The 19,245-nt window shown below is 44.3% G+C and overlaps 2 long non-coding RNA genes across 9 annotated transcripts in view; one reads left to right on the top strand and one right to left on the bottom strand.

Annotated features, from left to right (window-relative positions):
- Nucleotides 1-19,245, top strand: part of LOC309643390 — a 2,123,356-nt gene that overhangs the window by 1,141,004 nt on the left and 963,107 nt on the right. The gene's annotated exons all lie outside the window — the stretch shown is intronic.
- On the bottom strand, nt 2,161-8,548 carry LOC309643936. The gene is made up of 2 exons (XR_014254157.1): nt 8,279-8,548; nt 2,161-2,357 (listed from the first exon to the last, which is right to left on the bottom strand). It is a non-coding gene; the product is annotated as an uncharacterized lncRNA (long non-coding RNA).

Genomic DNA, 19,245 nt, shown 5'->3' with positions numbered 1-19,245 from the left:
TGTGGGATCTTAGCTCCCCAACCAGGGATTGAACCCACGCCTGCTGCATTGGAAGCGCAGAGTCTTCACCACTGGACCACCAGGGAAGTCCCAGGAATAGAACTTTTAAAGGAGAAGGTATAAACCCCTGGGTTATATGAACTGGAGATTTTTAGTAAGAAGTCAATAGATCTTTTGTTAGGCACATTTTATGTTAGGCTGTCTCCCTGCACAGGACGCAGGCGCCTTGAAAATGGAAATCACATCCCTCTATAGTACGTCCCTCTTCTTTCTGCTTTGCAGTTTGCTGCTCCACTTGTTCAACCCCACCTAGTAATAACCTATACTTCCCTTGTTCCTGTTTTCCCATCTGGAAAACAGACAAAAGGCAACCAAACAACGCAAAGGTCTCAACAAATAAGGGATACCCAAAACCAGAGATGGCCAGAACTTCTGTATCCCTCATGAAACCTAGCCCGGTGTTCAATACTTAGGTATCATTAATACATGCGTGTTGACTGAAACAGTTGAAACGCAATTCTTCCACTTCCCAGTTTAGTTTTAGTCCTCATACAAAACCTGATCATCAAATTCCTTAATGCTAGGAATCACAGTGAAAAATAATTTCTCAACTGACTTCTCTCAGATGAGTGAGAACTAAGGTTAATTCAGTGTATCTGAAGCATAGAAAGTGAGGGCAAACGTGGCACAAGATGGGGCTAGAGAAGCAGAGAGGATTCTAGAGCACGCAGAGTCTTAAAGGCCACCAGTGTGTTTTCTATTCTCAAAACAATGTTTGTGAGCGATGTTTATGAGCAATGTTCCAACTTGCTTTGAAGCTTTCTTGTGTGAAGAATGGATGGGAGGGAAACAAGATATATGGACACTAGTTAGGACCTAATCGCAACAGACAGGCAAGTTCAGTATTAGGATGTTGAGGGAGAGCTGACAGATTCCAAAGAAATTCAGGAGATAAACTGAAGCGGGCTTCATGGGGTATGAGATGGAGGAAAGGAAGGTCTTAGGGAATTAAAGGGTTTACTGCACACATGAGCAGAGTCTCAAAATTAATCATTTGAACGTACAGAGGTGGATCTCCCAAATGACACCGGTTAGGAAGCAACGGTACGCCCTGTAGAATTCCTAGAGACAGCACAAATCAACTGTTTCGATGGAAAATTCGGCGGGACCCTTGATTTCCATGGGAATATAGAGAAAAGAGACACTGATCTGGCTTGCAGGTATTTAGGAAGTTGTTAGCCTGACATCACATACTAGTCTCATGTAAGTAGGCCGTCTGAAGTATGAAGCTTAGGGGAAAAACCTTGAAGAAAACTTAAAAGCTTAAGCCACACCTCTATACTACACCACCTTTCACAGTTTCTTCTCAGATAAGCAGCATCCCCATCAGTGAAGAAACTCACATCCCATAATAGGAACAACAGGCCTAAAAATTAAATGTGTGTCTTTGGAGGTCCCATCTATGCGATATCTTCCTGGTACCAGAAAAGTCCCCAGGAAGATCGATCTTTGCACCCCTGAAAGCTTACCACCAAGGAAAATGACTAGGTCCATAGATTTCCTCCCTCAAACCAGCCTACCTCACACATAAATCACTAGCAACTCAGCCCTTAACTCACATTATCACAGTCACAAGAGTGGTTAGGGAGAAAAGCACTAACCAGGGGAACTAACACAGAGGCAATCCAGGCCAAGCTGGGCTGGTGGCAGATATCTGCTCCTTACGCTCGGGTGCATAATGCGACTCACCACAATGCCTTTTTCACAGACCCTTTTTAAAGTTTCTCCACAAAATCCAACAGCTCAAGTTAGTTCATGACGCTTCAAGGTAAACAATCGTCAAGAGAAAAACATGCAATATGTCTTACAATGTTGGATTCCTTACAAATAGGACAAGGAAATAACCATGTAGACAAAACCAGAGCATTTGAAAACATCTGCGTTCTACAAACATACCAGTGAATGCTATAAATAAGGTAATATGACATAAAACAAAATGAAAACTAGATGTGAGACTGTTCTCTTCAGTGTACAGACTTCATGGCAGTTGCTGCACGATCTAGCTACTTATATCTACAACTCTCTGTTCTGTTAATACAAAATGAGGCCCAAGTGTGTCAACTTGTTTCCCACAGAAACCAAAAAACCTACATGCATCTCTTTTCTCCGGTGCCCTTTCACCTTACCTGCTCCCAGTTCTCCACCAATGTCCTCCTCTTTCTCTAATTATTCTCCTCTTCATTGTGCTTGGCCTTGCACCCAAGCATGCAAGACAGAGAGTCCTAGAGGTCCGAGATTCTAGAGGGGCTGTTTGCAAGGGGGAGGAGATTACGGTAACTGCCACACTGTATATACTTCTGTGCAAAGAAAGAGGGACAGTGTTCAGAATGTCTCTCACATATAAAAAGAGCTGGATGGCAAGATACCTGTGTGGCCCAAGGAACTAGAGCTAGCAAATCATGGGCAAAACAATTGCAACCAAAGGCTGGAAGAGGAAAGGTCTGCAACCAGCTCTGTCTCCTGGCTCTCTGGTATTTGCTGCCAATGGGCAGAGTCTATTTCGTGAAGCATCAAGCACTGAAAAGAAGACTCCTGCTGCTGGAAGTTGACAGGAAGGAACATCCAATGCAAGACCAAGGCTTGTCCTAGAAGCAATGCCCATAATGGAAGAAAAAAAAAAAAAAAGAAAGCGGAAGAGAAATGTTAAGTCGCAAGTCCAACCTGGCCCCCAGCCTAGCCCAGCCCAAGGAAGGTAGGAGTCAAGGAGAAGAAACTAAAAGAGAAGAGCCTTGGACCACAACATTCTCCACAGGGTACACTCAACAAACTTCACCCTGCTCTTTAACCAAGTTACAACTGTAATAGTTCAAACTACATGGCTCTTTCCTTCCTAAGGATACTAGTTAAATAAGATCTATATAGCTCTAAGTATATGATACATAAAATAGAATACTCTGTAGAATATAAGTAACTGTTAGTTAATTATATTAATGAACGTCTGTAAGAAATGTTGCAATGATTTCCCTAATGGAAGAGCCTGGGGGAGGTAAATCTGTCTTCTAGGATTTCCTCCCCAGAGCTCAGAAATTGAGGGGTTGTTTTAGCTCTCCTACGCTCTCTTCACCCAAGCCCGCCCTCCTGTTGGGGATCGGACCTCCCTATTGGCTAGCTCATACCTTTCAACTGCCTGCTTTGTGACATCACTCTCCTACCAAACCTACTACCACTTGGTAGAGGTCTTGGGGTTTCCGTGGAGCCGTTTGGACCAGTAACCAGTGACCTTTGTACTGGACACGTGCGCCGTTCAGCTGCAGCCACTCAGACATCCTCTAGTGTTGTCTCCTCATCCCTTGTACCTGCAGTTGATGTCTCCTCTTCTCTGACCATGTCAGGTAAGAAAAGAAACTTTGGAAAGTTTTGCGTTCGATTTCTTGTGCCCCTAAATTGAGGAGGAGATTCAAAATAGCGTGGAATAATGAGGGAAAGTATTGAACTACAAGTCTGGAGACCTAATTTCAGTTTTGACTTTGACGTTTACTGTCTGTGTGACTTTGGACAAATCACTGACTGCCTCACAAAGCCTGCTGCTTTCCTTATCTGTTACGTTAGGATACCACATTGGGTTGATCACTCTGATCCCCTTCTTTTCCAATATTGAGCCTTAAAGGGTACCCATGTAGAAAATGAAATCAGAGACTTCTCAAAAGAGTGTTTCAACAGAAACATAGAAAAGCCAGGTGACACAGAAAACTAGCGATATATACCAAGATGTTTCATCTCCAATGGTCTCCCTCCACTAGTATTTCGACTAGTTGAAAAGAGAGAATAGGGAGAGAGGATGGAGAGTACTGGGCTATATAGGGAGGCACAGAGTCAAACGTAAGCAAGTTTAGGATTGTTTTCATTAGCACAGGCCAACAGGAACCAAGAGATGGGAAAAAAATATAAGAATGAAGAGGGAAAGCATAGAGGAGCTCTCAAGAAAGAGGCAGTTTGCCATGGAATGTTGATGGGAGCCAAAGATTTTAAATTAAAGCAGAAACAGCACAGAGGGAAATCTACTCAGAGCAGGGCAAAACAAAGCTGATGGTAGCAAATCCTTACATTAACAGACTAAGAAGGAAAGTAAGGCCAGAACAGGGGATCACCAGGAAAGGCAGCCTATCAGAAAAGTCATACTCCGTTTTCTTTCTTTTATTGCCTCTCTGAATACAGCTGGCACTTGACAGTTTGGAATAGAAACATTTTAGAAGTATGTTTTAGAAATGATGCTTCCTAGAAACCAGAAACCAAAGTGGTTATCTAGGGGGCTGCTTTTCAGTGTTCTATTCTTTCTAATTTTTAAACTAGGTAGACATTTGACCAATTAAACATTTTAAATGATATCTTCTACATTGAATCAGAAGGACTATTTCCTTTGTGTGATATGTAGCTTCTAAGGCAAGGTTGCTTTTCATTTTTACAGTTATTTCCTTCCTAACACAGAGAGCACATTGATCAACAGCCATCGTTCGCTTGTAGATCTTAGCTACCGGAGAAGAAAAAGAAAAAGTCAAGCCCCACATCTCTAATTCCCCATTTAGGGAATTCCCTGGCGGTCCAGCGCTTAGGACTCGGTGCTTTCACGGCCAGGGCCACGCGGCGCGGCAAAAGAAAAAAAGAAAACACAAACATCCACATTTATCTAAAACAATGTTGTGGAGTCCTTTGGATTTTCTTACATTTGAAAATCTTTTTTAATTGGATTCTAGGGATGATGGTTTTTTGAGGTCTTGGGATGTCATCTTCTTGGATGTGGAAGATGATTCTAAGTTCTAGGATAAATACAAAAACCTTCTTGATACTTTTTAAGCTTCCTTTCTGCTTATTATATGAGTTATATTCATGGAAAGATATATTTCTCCTAGGCTTAATACCTGTTACTTGCTGGGTAAAAATATGAATGAGCACAATAATGAAACTCTTTTACACTTACTATTTTGCTGTCTGCTTTGTACCGGTTTTCATTGAAATACTTGTCTATATATGTTGTGGCTACCTATACATTCACATTTGTTGCATTCTGTTGCTTGTTGTGCATTTTTTACTGATTTATCGTCTCTGTCTGTATGCATTGGCTAGGAATTCATTCACCTCTATCACCTCCATCGTGTTTTTTGGTTAATAGTATTCACTAAAATAGAGTGGGCAAAATTCACTTTCATAATATTGCATGTATGGTACAGAATGTCATTTGTTAGTAAATTCATTAGGCTTTGATACTTGCCCACATACCCCAGTTTTCATTAATATCTATGGATTTCTTTTTCGTTACGTAACATGTTTTTCATGATTTTTCTTTGTCTTTCTAGAACTTATTGTATCTTCCTCCATATAAATCATACGCAATAGATCAGCTTATTCATCTATTAATTATTACTGCTATTATTATTGGTGGTGGTGTTATAACCACTTTATAGATGAGTAATCTGAAGTAATCAGATAACTTTTCTCTTTCCAAAAGCACTTAAGAAATCCACTTTCGGGTAATCATTTTGAGGTAGGATGAGAAACCAGGCTTGAAGAGGGCAAAAATGACTCTTTCAGTTCACCAGTTGGACTGAGCTATACGTCAACTCTAGGTAATAGCGTGGGAACTGCACAAGCAAAGGGAGACACTGAAGATGACAATGGTAATGGCCGTACTGTTTTCTAATGGACAAAAAAAATGCTTATATTATAAGTTCTATTTCTCCTGCTTTCTGGCACTATCATGCTCAGAGTGGAGTCCTGGCAAGGAAGTCAGGATACTTAGGTTCTGAAACCTGGTAATGACACTAACATAATGAGAGAACTTGAACAAGTCAACCCGACCTCTCTGAGCCTCAGTTTCCTTACTCGTGAAATGAGACTGAAAAAAGAGAAAGTTCTCTAAGGGCCTCCTAGTTCTAAAATGCTTCCAGTCTAGGAAATAGCATAGAAGTCAATACGAGTGCAGGCTGAAGGGAAAGACAGGGCAGGGAGAAGGTTGCTTCCAGCCTAGAGAACAATGTCTGAACCATACCACTTGGCTCTTCTGCCCATCTGTGCCCAAGATGGGAGCACAGGCAGTTAATACAGAAGAGTGGAAAACTGCTCAGTCCTTACAGCCATCATTAACTGTCTGATTTTGGGTTTCTCAGGAAGGGTCGATAGTAGAGGTGTCCTGAGAGCAAGAACCTTAAGATAATGCTGTTCCTCAAACGTAGTGAGAATTTCTCAACCTCCCTGAGTTTTTCATGACCCTCTTGTTCTTACAGAAAATTTCCAAAATCCATCTCTACTTGGAACTCTAAATTCTCTGCAGCATTCTCTTCCTGTGGTGAGCAATGCAACTTCCCTAACACGAAGTGTCTGCAACTTCTCCAGAGTCTCTGCCCCTGCCGTCAGTTCGGCATCGGCTACCGGTACCTCTTTCCAGACACTCATGGGTAGTGCCTACCTTTACCAACATTCCAGCACGACTATGTTATCTGGAGTTACTGACCACAGCCAGATCTCCACTTCAGCTCCTTCCTATCCAGGTGTTCTTGAGTGGGACATCACAGGAAGCACTGAAAAGAATTCCTCTTCACTCGGAGACTTTACTCTGGCACTCACTGACCGGCACCCAGCTGCTTCCTCCATGTTTATGGCAGCCCAGTATGATAAAACTTCAGACGCCAATAACATGGTCCCTCTATATCCATCACTTTCTGCCAGGCTTGCTCAGGGAGCACCATCTCAGATTCCAAATCAGGGGCATAGCCGCCTGTCACTTCCCTACCAGGAAGGAAGCCAGGTATATTACTATAACCAAGGCACACTGGGGTCTTCACTGTATGGAGAACTTGGCTCCTGCCCGCAATCCTATGGCTCCGCGTCATACACAGGAAGTAGGGCCTCTGCGCAACCAGAAATGGGAATGGGACTGAAGGAGATTCAGCCCACAAATATCCGACCACCAGCTTCCACCTCTGCAATCTGCCACCCTGTGTCTGCTCAACGCATCACAGAAACAAGTTTTCAAGGTGAGTATACAAACGGCAGAGAAAGTTGAAGAATGAGGTCGGCATTCACAAATGGGGTCAAATCGACAGCTGGGAAGGGGTGTAGAGACAGGTAGAATTTAGATCCTGAGCCTTTAGTAACCACTACCTTCGCTCAGTGCCCTCTGTTTTTAGACTCTATGTAAGAACACCTAGGGCTTCCCTGGTGGCGCCGTGGTTAAGAATCCGCCTGCCAATGCAATGCGGGGGACACGGGTTCGAGCCCTGGTCTGGGGAGATCCCACATGCCGTGGAGCAACTAAGCCCATGTGCCACAACGACTGAGCCTGCATTCTAGAGCCCGTGAGCCGCAACTACCGAAGCCCACGCGCCTAGAGCGCATGCTCCGCAACAAGAGAAGCCCGCACACCGCAACCAAGAGTAGACCCCGCTAGCCGCAACTAGAGAAAGCCCGTGCACAGCAATGAGGACCCTGTGCAGCCAAAAAAATAAATACGTAGAATAAATAAGTTCAAACAATCAATCAATAAATAAACGTAAATTAAAAAAAAACAAAAAAACACAAAAACAAAAAGAACACCTAATGCAGGTGGGAAGGTGGCAGGGACACTGTAAAGGTCATCTATGCTACATGTACAAGAACCCCGAGAGCACACCAATAGGTACCACATTTTTCACTGCTGTAGCCGAGCATTCCCCCTGTACTACCACACTGTAGCACTCCCTTCCCTCGTCTACTGCTACAGTCTCTTTGGAAGGTGTCTCAGAACTCTTGTTATGAGAGTGCCAGTTGAAGTGTCCTCACTTCCGTCATTTATACCAGGATTTAAGACCTTGTGGTCCGAGATCCTGTCCAGAGAGCAAGCAGGCTAAGACTCTGTCTTTGTTTCTGTATTTCATCAGAAAGGGCTCTACCCCCTCTCCTAGTTCATGGTGTGAAGTGTTCTTAGCCTCTCGGGAAAGTGGGGAGAATTGAAAGGACTCTATATGAGAATGCTAGGCTTTGTAAAACATTTCAGTTGTTTAAAAAGAAGACTCATTTTGTATTGGACTTACAACAGTCCTATGAGATACAAAGAGAGCCAAGGATCAGTGACATGAAATGATCACCAGTTAAGCATTACAACAGTCACCGCTTACCTCGTAGCATAGGGCGCACTGTCCATGATCCTTAAGAAGAGTTAGTAGAAATGCCTTGCCCATCTTGCCCCTGAACCCCTTGAAAGGTACACGACTGCTGTGTTGGTGTTTAGGGGGAGCATCTCATTTACCAGGGACTGACTTCTCCCTTGATCCCTTTGTAGTGATGGAGACTTCCCTGGTGATGAAAAATTCCCTGGGATTGCAACCTCCAAGCCAGACGTTTTGTGTGACACAAACTCAAGAACTCCCCAAGTCCTGCAGTAGCAGAAACAGTCACATACTTGAGAGTAACCCACCATCTGAACTTGGGGACATTTCAGTGACAGCTCCAGTCCAGAGTGCCAGGCGTCTCCTGGCCCTGCCTCCAGCTCCAAGCCAGGGACAAACAGAGAGTAAGAACGTGGAGGATATCAAAACCAAGCTGTCAAAGCCTCTGGAGGCCTACCAGATCCCAATAGAAAACCAAGATCCTCCACTACTCCCTTTAGGAATCCCTGATATTCCCCAGCCGCTGGCCTGCACCGATCCCCTCAGCCAAGAGGAGCAGCCTGGTTCTGAAAATGCTGATCTGGGAGAGAACAGCCTGAGTCGTCAGGACCTAGGGACACTTGAAAATGGGACTGAACCTAGCAGTGGTCTTGCAGACATTACTACACTGGCGGAGGATATTCACCTTCCCCAGCTCTTTAATTCTTGGAAAGATCTTGATCGATCCCAAGGTCCCAACGTGATCAAAGCTGAAGACACCAGAGCCATTAAGGTGAATCAGGTGCAGGAAAAGCCAAGTGTCGTAAAGGTTCCCTCTGATCAACCCAGGAAGAACAAACAGAAAGCCTCTGAGCCTATCGGTGGTGCTCCCAAGGCCAAAATCCAGCCAAAGGATCCAGAGTGCCTGTTAGGGGGAGAAGCGGTTATATGCACTGCTGCAGTCAGTGACAGGGCTCCTGCGAACACGGCCAAGCACTCTCAAGGCAAACCTCAGAAAGCTGCATCCGGAAAGATCAGCAAAACTGAGAGCCATGGGCAGGAAAAGACCAAAAGGACCAGAGGAAGAAACAAGGCTGAAGAGAACAAGCAGTCAGGGAACAAAGTCAAGGCAGAAGACAAGCCAGCAATCCCCAACACGAAGCGAAAGGAACACCAAACTGAGCTTCGCCAAGAGAGCTTTCAAAAGCCTCGAACCTCCCTTGGCGTGCGCATGCTGGAGTCTGTGAAGGTTCTTCATGCGCTGGGGAAGAAGAATGAGACGAAAACTGGGCTCTCTTCCTGTCGGCTCTTGGGAAATTCAAGCAACCCCAAAGACCCCCAGCCACCCCCAGCGATCCAGCCACGGCGGCATACCCCACGTGAGGGTAAGAGGCCTGAGAAAACGCAAGTCCAAGCCCAGAAAGCAGACAGCAGTGCTGAAACAGAGTGTCCATCTCCATCCCAGTGTGAGCGGCCTCCTCCTGGGAAGGTCAAGTTGATACCTCTGCCTTTTTCTGCCTGGGACAAGCCTCAAGCTCGACCCGCTCCTCGGAGGCCACAGTCTCTGGCCTCACATCGGCCTGCTGTGGCTTACCGTGCCCAGCCTGGTTCTACTGACTCAGCTCAACCTGCTGCAGTCAATTCATCCCAGCCAGCTCCTGCCTCTTTGCCAGGTCCCGCCAAACCAGCTCAGCCAACTGTGGCCAACCCAACCCAACCGGCTTGGACCAACCATACCCAGCCTCGTGTCCCTCAGCCTGCTGCTCCTAGGCCTGCACCCTACAAAACTTCATCTGGCGCTTCTCTCCAGCGCGAGCCTGTTCCCCCTGCTGTGACTAAGCGCCAGTCCCCACCCAAGCTCCAAACCCAACTTCTACTCCAAGACTTCAGCAAGCAACGAGTTCCATGGAGGGAACCCAACGTGCCTGAGCCAGTCATGTCAAAGCCCATCGAACAAGAGCAGAGGCCAGAGCGAGAGGCCATGAAGAGGCGGGCTCAACAACAACGGGAGAATGCTGCCAGATACACCTCTTCGGGGAAGCTGCAATTTTTCACCCAGAGGGACAAAGAAATGGAAATTGCTGACTACTACGGATACGTCAGGTGACAGCTGCTAGGATTCTTGCTGCCACCTTGGCTACCAGCGGTTCTTCCATACATAGGTAAGATAGGTATAGAACCGAATAAGTAAATGGAATAGAATTAATAGATGAGTAATAAACCTTTCGAATTTTGAGATGCTGCTAACTGGGGCGTGAGAAAGGAAGGCCTGAAAGTTGGATGGGAGAATGAAGGAAAGGGGTAAAAACTGAGGAAAGAGGAAGGAACTTGGCCCAGGGCTAGGAAGGCCAAAAGAGACGTATGGATTTAGGAAAGGAAGCAGGAGTGAGGATGAAATGGCAGAAGTAAAAAGCAGGGTCAGGGGTCTGGGTTGAAAGAACACAATTGGAGTAGAGTTGAAGGTGACAGGAGATGAGTCTAGGTTTACTAGGAGAAATAGAAACAAAGTCTCTCGGGGAGGTTGGCCTTAAGTCTCACAACCACCAGATAGGTATTTCAGAAAACAAGAGGTTCACGACACATCTCTGAAAGGTTTGAGTTGCCTTATTCAGGTGTGATTATAGTGGGGGAATAGGCAAATCTACCAGAGAAGTGGCTAGGGCTCAGAGTCCTCCTAGGGGCAGCTGACGACAGGGCCAGAGCCAAGGGAACTGCTGTATCAGGAGGCCCACGAACAAATCAGGGGCATAGCCGCCTGTCACTTCCCTACCAGGAAGGAAGCCAGGTATATTACTATAACCAAGGCACACTGGGGTCTTCACTGTATGGAGAACTTGGCTCCTGCCCGCAATCCTATGGCTCCGCGTCATACACAGGAAGTAGGGCCTCTGCGCAACCAGAAATGGGAATGGGACTGAAGGAGATTCAGCCCGCAAATATCCGACCACCAGCTTCCACCTCTGCAATCTGCCACCCTGTGTCTGCTCAACGCATCACAGAAACAAGTTTTCAAGGTGAGTATACAAACGGCAGAGAAAGTTGAAGAATGAGGTCGGCATTCACAAACGGGGTCAAATCGACAGCTGGGAAGGGGTGTAGAGACAGGTAGAATTTAGATCCTGAGCCTTTAATAACCACTACCTTCTCTCAGTGCTCTCTGTTTTTAGACTCTATATAAAAACAGCTAGGGCTTCCCTGGTGGCGCCTGCCAATGCAGGGGACACGGCTTCGAGCCCCGGTCTGCGAAGATCCCACATGCCGTGCAGCAACTAAGCGCATGTGCCACAACGACTGAGCCTGCATTCCAGAGCCCGTGAGCCGCAACTACCGAAGCCCACGCGCCTACAGCCCATGCTCCGCAACAAGAGAGGCCACCGCGATGAGAAGCCCGCACACCGCAACCAAGAGTAGACCCCGCTAGCCGCAACTAGAGAAAGCCCGTGCACACCAATGAGGACCCAGTGCAGCCAAAAAAATAAATACGTAGAATAAATAAGTTCAATCAATCAATCAATCAATAAACGTAAATTAAAAAAAAAAAAAAAACAAATAAACAGAACACCTAATGCAGGTGGGAAGGTGGGAGGGACACTGTAAAGGTCATCTATGCTACATGTACAAGAACCCCGAGAGCACACCAATAGGTACCACATTTTTCACTGCTGTAGCCGAGCATTCCCCCTGTACTACCACACTGTAGCACTCCCTTCCCTCGTCTACTGCTACAGTCTCTTTGGAAGGTGTTTCAGAACTCTTGTTATGAGAGTGCCAGTTGAACTGTCCTCACTTCCGTCATTTATACCAGGATTTAAGACCTTGTGGTCCGAGATCCTGTCCAGAGAGCAAGCAGGCTAAGACTCTGTCTTTGTTTCTATATTTCATCAGAAAGGGCTCTACCCCCTCTCCTAGTTCATGGTGTGAAGTGTTCTTAGCCTCTCGGGAAAGTGGGGAGAATTCAAAGGACTCTCTATGAGAATGCTAGGCTTTGTAAAACATTTCAGTTTTTTAAAAAGAAGACTCATTTTGTATTGGACTTAACAACAGTCCTATGAGATACAAAGAGAGCCAAGGATCAGTGACATGAAATGATCACCAGTAAGAATTACAACAGTCACCGCTTACCTCGTAGCATAGGGCACACTGTCCATGATCCTTAAGAAGAGTTAGTAGAAATGCCTTGCCCATCTTGCCCCTGAACCCCTTGAAAGGTACACGACTGCTGTGTTGGTGTTTAGGGGGAGCATCTCACTTACCAGGGACTGACTTCAACCTTGATTCCTCTGTAGTGATGGAGACTTCCCCGCTGATGAAAAATTCCCTGGGGTTGCAACCTCCAAGCCAGACCGCTTTCCTATGGAATGACAGAGAACTTCAGAGAACTTGTCAAGATGAAACACCAGTCAGTCTGCGGGAGAAAGGGAAGAAGAGAACGATGGAAATCGTTTCTGGGAAACTATTTTTACATTATGTTTTGTTTGTTCCTGGTAAATAAACTGAAATCTTCTTAACATTCAAACAAAATCTAAACCACTAAATTCAACAACACAGGAGTATAACTTTTGAAAAAAATTTCTTTGGCTGCGCAGCATGTGGGATCTTAGCTCCCCAACCAGGGATTGAACCCACGCCTGCTGCATTGGAAGCGCAGAGTCTTCACCACTGGACCACCAGGGAAGTCCCAGGAATAGAACTTTTAAAGGAGAAGGTATAAACCCCTGGGTTATATGAACTGGAGATTTTTAGTAAGAAGTCAATAGATCTTTTGTTAGGCACATTTTATGTTAGGCTGTCTCCCTGCACAGGACGCAGGCGCCTTGAAAATGGAAATCACATCCCTCTATAGTACGTCCCTCTTCTTTCTGCTTTGCAGTTTGCTGCTCCACTTGTTCAACCCCACCTAGTAATAACCTATACTTCCCTTGTTCCTGTTTTCCCATCTGGAAAACAGACAAAAGGCAACCAAACAACGCAAAGGTCTCAACAAATAAGGGATACCCAAAACCAGAGATGGCCAGAACTTCTGTATCCCTCATGAAACCTAGCCCGGTGTTCAATACTTAGGTATCATTAATACATGCGTGTTGACTGAAACAGTTGAAACGCAATTCTTCCACTTCCCAGTTTAGTTTTAGTCCTCATACAAAACCTGATCATCAAATTCCTTAATGCTAGGAATCACAGTGAAAAATAATTTCTCAACTGACTTCTGTCAGATGAGTGAGAACTAAGGTTAATTCAGTGTATCTGAAGCATAGAAAGTGAGGGCAAACGTGGCACAAGATGGGGCTAGAGAAGCAGAGAGGATTCTAGAGCACGCAGAGTCTTAAAGGCCACCAGTGTGTTTTCTATTCTCAAAACAATGTTTGTGAGCGATGTTTATGAGCAATGTTCCAACTTGCTTTGAAGCTTTCTTGTGTGAAGAATGGATTGGAGGGAAACAAGATATATGGACACTAGTTAGGACCTAATCGCAACAGACAGGCAAGTTCAGTATTAGGATGTTGAGGGAGAGCTGACAGATTCCAAAGAAATTCAGGAGATAAACTGAAGCGGGCTTAATGGGGTATGAGATGGAGGAAAGGAAGGTCTTAGGGAATTAAAGGGTTTACTGCACACATGAGCAGAGTCTCAAAATTAATCATTTGAACGTACAGAGGTGGATCTCCCAAATGACACCGGTTAGGAAGCAACGGTACGCCCTGTAGAATTCCTAGAGACAGCACAAATCAACTGTTTCGATGGAAAATTCGGCGGGACCCTTGATTTCCATGGGAATATAGAGAAAAGAGACACTGATCTGGCTTGCAGGTATTTAGGAAGTTGTTAGCCTGACATCACATACTAGTCTCATGTAAGTAGGCCGTCTGAAGGATGAAGCTTAGGGGAAAAACCTTGAAGAAAACTTAAAAGCTTAAGCCACACCTCTATACTACACCACCTTTCACAGTTTTTTCTCAGATAAGCAGCATCCCCATCAGTGAAGAAACTCACATCTCATAATAGGAACAACAGGCCTAAAAATTAAATGTGTGTCTTTGGAGGTCCCATCTATGCGATATCTTCCTGGTACCAGAAAAGTCCCCAGGAAGATCGATCTTTGCACCCCTGAAAGCTTACCACCAAGGAAAATGACTAGGTCCATAGATTTCCTCCCTCAAACCAGCCTACCTCACACATAAATCACTAGCAACTCAGCCCTTAACTCACATTATCACAGTCACAAGAGTGGTTAGGGAGAAAAGCACTAACCAGGGGAACTAACACAGAGGCAATCCAGGCCAAGCTGGGCTGGTGGCAGATATCTGCTCCTTACGCTCGGGTGCATAATGCGACTCACCACAATGCCTTTTTCACAGACCCTTTTTAAAGTTTCTCCACAAAATCCAACAGCTCAAGTTAGCTCATGACGCTTCAAGGTAAACAATCGTCAAGAGAAAAACATGCAATATGTCTTACAATGTTGGATTCCTTACAAATAGGACAAGGAAATAACCATGTAGACAAAACCAGAGCATTTGAAAACATCTGCGTTCTACAAACATACCAGTGAATGCTATAAATAAGGTAATATGACATAAAACAAAATGAAAACTAGATGTGAGACTGTTCTCTTCGGTGTACAGACTTCATGGCAGTTGCTGCACGATCTAGCTACTTATATCTACAACTCTCTGTTCTGTTAATACAAAATGAGGCCCAAGTGTGTCAACTTGTTTCCCACAGAAACCAAAAAACCTACATGCATCTCTTTTCTCCGGTGCCCTTTCACCTTACCTGCTCCCAGTTCTCCACCAATGTCCTCCTCTTTCTCTAATTATTCTCCTCTTCATTGTGCTTGGCCTTGCACCCAAGCATGCAAGACAGAGAGTCCTAGAGGTCCGAGATTCTAGAGGGGCTGTTTGCAAGGGGGAGGAGATTACGGTAACTGCCACACTGTATATACTTCTGTGCAAAGAAAGAGGGACAGTGTTCAGAATGTCTCTCACATATAAAAAGAGCTGGATGGCAGGATACCTGTGTGGCCCAAGGAACTAGAGCTAGCAAATCATGGGCAAAACAATTGCAACCAAAGGCTGGAAGAGGAAAGGTCTGCAACCAGCTCTGTCTCCTAGCTCTCTGGTATTTGCTGCCAATGGGCAGAGTCTATTTCGTGAAGCATCAAGCACTGAAAAGAAGACTCCTGCTGCTGGAAGTTGACAGGAAGGAACATCCAATGCAAGACCAAGGCTTGTCCTAGAAGCAATGCCCATAATGGAAGAAAAAAAAAAAAAGAAAGCGGAAGAGAAATGTTAAGTCGCAAGTCCAACCTGGCCCCCAGCCTAGCCCAGCCCAAGGAAGGTAGGAGTCAAGGAGAAGAAACTAAAAGAGAAGAGCCTTGGACCACAACATTCTCCACAGGGTACACTCAACAAACTTCACCCTGCTCTTTAACCAAGTTACAACTGTAATAGTTCAAACTACATGGCTCTTTCCTTCCTAAGGATACTAGTTAAATAAGATCTATATAGCTCTAAGTATATGATACATAAAATAGAATACTCTGTAGAATATAAGTAACTGTTAGTTAATTATATTAATGAACGTCTGTAAGAAATGTTGCAATGATTTCCCTAATGGAAGAGCCTGGGGGAGGTAAATCTGTCTTCTAGGATTTCCTCCCCAGAGCTCAGAAATTGAGGGGTTGTTTTAGCTCTCCTACGCTCTCTTCACCCAAGCCCGCCCTCCTGTTGGGGATCGGACCTCCCTATTGGCTAGCTCATACCTTTCAACTGCCTGCTTTGTGACATCACTCTCCTACCAAACCTACTACCACTTGGTAGAGGTCTTGGGGTTTCCGTGGAGCCGTTTGGACCAGTAACCAGTGACCTTTGTACTGGACACGTGCGCCGTTCAGCTGCAGCCACTCAGACATCCTCTAGTGTTGTCTCCTCATCCCTTGTACCTGCAGTTGATGTCTCCTCTTCTCTGACCATGTCAGGTAAGAAAAGAAACTTTGGAAAGTTTTGCGTTCGATTTCTTTTGCCCCTAAATTGAGGAGGAGATTCAAAATAGCGTGGAATAATGAGGGAAAGTATTGAACTACAAGTCTGGAGACCTAATTTCAGTTTTGACTTTGACGTTTACTGTCTGTGTGACTTTGGACAAATCACTGACTGCCTCACAAAGCCTGCTGCTTTCCTTATCTGTTACGTTAGGATACCACATTGGGTTGATCACTCTGATCCCCTTCTTTTCCAATATTCAGCCTTAAAGGGTACCCATGTAGAAAATGAAATCAGAGACTTCTCAAAAGAGTGTTTCAACAGAAACATAGAAAAGCCAGGTGACACAGAAAACTAGCGATATATACCAAGATGTTTCATCTCCAATGGTCTCCCTCCACTAGTATTTCGACTAGTTGAAAAGAGAGACTAGGGAGAGAGGATGGAGAGTACTGGGCTATATAGGGAGGCACAGAGTCAAACGTAAGCAAGTTTAGGATTGTTTTCATTAGCACAGGCCAACAGGAACCAAGAGATGGGAAAAAAATATAAGAATGAAGAGGGAAAGCATAGAGGAGCTCTCAAGAAAGAGGCAGTTTGCCATGGAATGTTGATGGGAGCCAAAGATTTTAAATTAAAGCAGAAACAGCACAGAGGGAAATCTGCTCAGAGCAGGGCAAAACAAAGCTGATGGTAGCAAATCCTTACATTAACAGACTAAGAAGGAAAGTAAGGCCAGAACAGGGGATCACCAGGAAGGGCAGCCTATCAGAAAAGTCATACTCCGTTTTCTTTCTTTTATTGCCTCTCTGAATACAGCTGGCACTTGACAGTTTGGAATAGAAACATTTTAGAAGTATGTTTTAGAAATGATGCTTCCTAGAAACCAGAAACCAAAGTGGTTATCTAGGGGGCTGCTTTTCAGTGTTCTATTCTTTCTAATTTTTAAACTAGGTAGACATTTGACCAATTAAACATTTTAAATGATATCTTCTACATTGAATCAGAAGGACTATTTCCTTTGTGTGATATGTAGCTTCTAAGGCAAGGTTGCTTTTCAATTTTTACAGTTATTTCCTTCCTAACACAGAGAGCACATTGATCAACAGCCATCGTTCGCTTGTAGATCTTAGCTACCGGAGAAGAAAAAGAAAAAGTCAAGCCCCACATCTCTAATTCCCCATTTAGGGAATTCCCTGGCGGTCCAGCGCTTAGGACTCGGTGCTTTCACGGCCAGGGCCACGCGGCGCGGCAAAAGAAAAAAAGAAAACACAAACATCCACATTTATCTAAAACAATGTTGTGGAGTCCTTTGGATTTTCTTACATTTGAAAATCTTTTTTAATTGGATTCTAGGGATGATGGTTTTTTGAGGTCTTGGGATGTCATCTTCTTGGATGTGGAAGATGATTCTAAGTTCTAGGATGAATACAAAAACCTTCTTGATACTTTTTAAGCTTCCTTTCTGCTTATTATATGAGTTATATTCATGGAAAGATATATTTCTCCTAGGCTTAATACCTGTTACTTGCTGGGTAAAAATATGAATGAGCACAATAATGAAACTCTTTTACACTTACTATTTTGCTGTCTGCTTTGTACCGGTTTTCATTGAAATACTTGTCTATATATGTTGTGGCTACCTATACATTCACATTTGTTGCATTCTGTTGCTTGTTGTGCATTTTTTACTGATTTATCGTCTCTGTCTGTATGCATTGGCTAGGAATTCATTCACCTCTATCACCTCCATCGTGTTTTTTGGTTAATAGTATTCACTAAAATAGAGTGGGCAAAATTCACTTTCATAATATTGCATGTATGGTACAGAATGTCATTTGTTAGTAAATTCATTAGGCTTTGATACTTGCCCACATACCCCAGTTTTCATTAATATCTATGGATTTCTTTTTCGTTACGTAACATGTTTTTCATGATTTTTCTTTGTCTTTCTAGAACTTATTGTATCTTCCTCCATATAAATCATACGCAATAGATCAGCTTATTCATCTATTAATTATTACTGCTATTATTATTGGTGGTGGTGTTATAACCACTTTATAGATGAGTAATCTGAAGTAATCAGATAACTTTTCTCTTTCCAAAAGCACTTAAGAAATCCACTTTCGGGTAATCATTTTGAGGTAGGATGAGAAACCAGGCTTGAAGAGGGCAAAAATGACTCTTTCAGTTCACCAGTTGGACTGAGCTATACGTCAACTCTAGGTAATAGCGTGGGAACTGCACAAGCAAAGGGAGACACTGAAGATGACAATGGTAATGGCCGTACTGTTTTCTAATGGACAAAAAAAATGCTTATATTATAAGTTCTATTTCTCCTGCTTTCTGGCACTATCATGCTCAGAGTGGAGTCCTGGCAAGGAAGTCAGGATACTTAGGTTCTGAAACCTGGTAATGACACTAACATAATGAGAGAACTTGAACAAGTCAACCCGACCTCTCTGAGCCTCAGTTTCCTTACTCGTGAAATGAGACTGAAAAAAGAGAAAGTTCTCTAAGGGCCTCCTAGTTCTAAAATGCTTCCAGTCTAGGAAATAGCATAGAAGTCAATACGAGTGCAGGCTGAAGGGAAAGACAGGGCAGGGAGAAGGTTGCTTCCAGCCTAGAGAACAATGTCTGAACCATACCACTTGGCTCTTCTGCCCATCTGTGCCCAAGATGGGAGCACAGGCAGTTAATACAGAAGAGTGGAAAACTGCTCAGTCCTTACAGCCATCATTAACTGTCTGATTTTGGGTTTCTCAGGAAGGGTCGATAGTAGAGGTGTCCTGAGAGCAAGAACCTTAAGATAATGCTGTTCCTCAAACGTAGTGAGAATTTCTCAACCTCCCTGAGTTTTTCATGACCCTCTTGTTCTTACAGAAAATTTCCAAAATCCATCTCTACTTGGAACTCTAAATTCTCTGCAGCATTCTCTTCCTGTGGTGAGCAATGCAACTTCCCTAACACGAAGTGTCTGCAACTTCTCCAGAGTCTCTGCCCCTGCCGTCAGTTCGGCATCGGCTACCGGTACCTCTTTCCAGACACTCATGGGTAGTGCCTACCTTTACCAACATTCCAGCACGACTATGTTATCTGGAGTTACTGACCACAGCCAGATCTCCACTTCAGCTCCTTCCTATCCA

This window comes from Balaenoptera physalus (genome assembly GCF_965194825.1).
Source record: "Balaenoptera physalus genome assembly, chromosome: 15".
NCBI classification, from domain to species: domain Eukaryota; kingdom Metazoa; phylum Chordata; class Mammalia; order Artiodactyla; family Balaenopteridae; genus Balaenoptera; species Balaenoptera physalus.
The sequence above is the reverse complement of the archived record's forward strand: the minus strand, read 5'-3'. Positions and strand labels throughout refer to the sequence as shown.